This window comes from Malaclemys terrapin, chromosome 15 (genome assembly GCF_027887155.1).
Source record: "Malaclemys terrapin pileata isolate rMalTer1 chromosome 15, rMalTer1.hap1, whole genome shotgun sequence".
NCBI classification, from domain to species: domain Eukaryota; kingdom Metazoa; phylum Chordata; order Testudines; family Emydidae; genus Malaclemys; species Malaclemys terrapin.
The window spans coordinates 15,658,010-15,660,509 of record NC_071519.1 but is presented as its reverse complement, the minus strand read 5'-3'; the positions used below and the strand labels follow the sequence as shown (position 1 = coordinate 15,660,509).

The 2,500-nt window shown below is 74.8% G+C and overlaps 1 non-coding gene across 1 annotated transcript; it reads left to right on the top strand.

The window, feature by feature from the left end:
* Positions 1-474: 474 nt before the first annotated feature.
* Positions 475-593, top strand: LOC128823834 (5S ribosomal RNA). The gene has a single exon (XR_008442068.1). It is a non-coding gene; the product is annotated as a 5S ribosomal RNA (ribosomal RNA).
* The last annotated feature ends 1,907 nt before the right edge of the window (positions 594-2,500 follow it).

Genomic DNA, 2,500 nt, shown 5'->3' with positions numbered 1-2,500 from the left:
TTCAAACCTACGGGTTGACCTGGTGGCCGGGAAGCGAACCGGCCAGCAGGCGAACCCGTTCGATTCCATGGGTTGACCTGGTGCCCGGGAGGGGACTCTGAAAAATTTTCAGCCCTTTCGGCTCGGGGTTGACCTGGTGGCCGAGAGGGGACTCGGACGGCAGGCAAGCCGCCCTGGGCTCACCCTCCCCGGCCGCAGCGAGGGACTGCCCCCCACCCACCCACCCCCCCCCCCGGCTGACAGGATCAGGGCGCACTGGATGTCCGGGACAATATTTTCCCCGACGCCGGGGAGGGCGGGCGGGCGGAGGGGCTCTGGCGGCCAGCCCGGGCCCCGGAGCTCGAGAAGGAAAAAAGGACCGGGCCCGCGAGAGACGGGGGCCCTGCCGCAGGGGGGCAGTCCGACCGGGGCTCACCGTGCGGCAGGCCCGGGCGTCGGCAGGGGAAAGCGGGCGAGGAGGCGCGGGGGCCGGGTGCCTACGGCCATACCGGACCGAACGCCCCCGATCCCGTCCGATCTCGGAAGGTAAACCGTCCCGGGCCTGGCTAGTACTTGGATGGGTGACCGCCTGGGAATCCCAGGTGCCGTAGGCAGCTTTTCCCGGTCCGAGCCAGCTCTCTCTCCTTTTCTGGGGAGGAAGGAGAGGGGGGGGACGGGCCGGAAAGCCCCTCGTCGCTCCTGCCGAGTCGGAGGTCGCGGCCGCAGGTCACGGGTCTGGGCGCCTGGGGTCCGGCTCCCCACCCGGCTTCCTCCGCGGAGGACCCACCGAAGCCGCTGGGGGAGACCCCGGGCATGGGGCGGACTGGCCCGGACCCTCCCGGCCGCCGGCCCGCAGGACCGCCCCGAATCCCCCCGCCCCGCGGCCACCCAGGCCAGGCCTGGCCAGGCGGGACGGACGGCGGGTGTCCAGCGCCCAGCGGCTTCCGCCAGCGGGGACCCACGGCCCCCAAAGCCGCAGGGGGAGGCCCCGGGCCCGGGACGGACTCGCTCGGACCCCCTGCGCCCGGGCGCCGGCTCGCGGGACCGCCCCGAATCCCCCCGCGGCCACCCAGGCCAGGCCTGGCCAGGCGGGACGGACGGCGGGTGTCCAGCGCCCAGCGGCTTCCTCCAGCGGGGACCCACGGCCCCCAGAGCCGCAGGGGGACACCCCGGGGCCGGGACGGACTCGCTCGGACGCGCTCGGACCCCCTGCGCCCGGCCGCCGGCTCGCGGGACCGCCCCGAATCCCCCGCCCCGCGGCCACCCAGGCCAGGCCTGGCCAGGCGGGACGGACGGCGGGTGTCCAGCGCCCAGCGGCTTCCGCCAGCGGGGACCCACGGCCCCCCAGAGCCGCAGGGGGAGACCCCGGGGCCGGGACGGACTCGCTCGGACGCGCTCGGACCCCCTGCGCCCGGCCGCCGGCTCGCGGGACCGCCCCGAATCCCCCCGCGGCCACCCAGGCCAGGCCTGGCCTGGCCTGGCAGGCCGGCGTGCAGCTCCCCCGGGCTTCCTCCCCCGACGACCCGCGCCCCCCCGAGCCGCAGGCGGAGACCCCGGCCCCGGGGCGGACCGGCCCGGGCTCGCTCGAGCCCCCTGCGCCCGGCCCGCAGGACCGCCCCCCCCCCCCCCCCGAATCCCCCGGGAGAGGCCCGGCCTGCACGCCACTGACGACCCGCGGCCCCCAAAGTCGCGGGAGGCGCCCCCGGCCCCGGGGGCCGGTTAGCTCCGTGTCGCTCCGCGCCCCCCCCCCGCCCCTCGCTGCCGGGACCGGGCACCGCCCCAGAGTCAGCCGCAGCCGGACGGCCTGAGAGCTGCCCTCCTGTGGACGACGGTGAGTTTACCTTGACACTAACCGGCCATCAGCCAGGTCAACCCCATTGCTAGACTGGGGTGGACCTGGTGGCCGAGTGGGGACTTGGAACATTTGACAGCTGCTCCCCGGGGCTTGACCGCTTGTCCTGAACGCCCCCCCCCCCACCCCACCCCCCCCAGCCCCCGGCTCCTGCTCCCCTCTCCCCAGCCTCGGTGCTCCGCTCCCTGCCTCGGAGGCTGCCCCTTTGCGGCGCCTGCATCGCCTCCGAGGACGCGCACCTTCCGGAGGCTGGACGTAAAGCCTGACGCCCGCCACCGCCGCCGACCCGGCTCTCCGAGGGACGACTGTGAGGCCTCCCCCCACCCCCGGACCGCCCTGGGGACGACTGCTAAGCCTCCCCCAACGGACCGCCCGGGGGAAGACTGCTAAGCCTTCCCCGGACCTGCTCCCTCTCGACTATTAAGCCCCCCCTCTGTGGTCCTCAGGACCGCTGCCGCGCAGCCCTCGGAGTGGGGTGACACCCGGGCCGGAAAGGAAACCGGCCACCAGGTCAACCCGTCGAATCCGTTGGGTTGACCTGGTGGCCGGAAAGCAAACCGGCCGCCAGGTCAACCCGGTAGATTCAGCGGGTTGACCTGGTGGCGGAACGGGGACTTTGAAAATTTTACAGCCGCTTCCCGGGGCTTGACCTGTTGTCCCGGTGGGGAC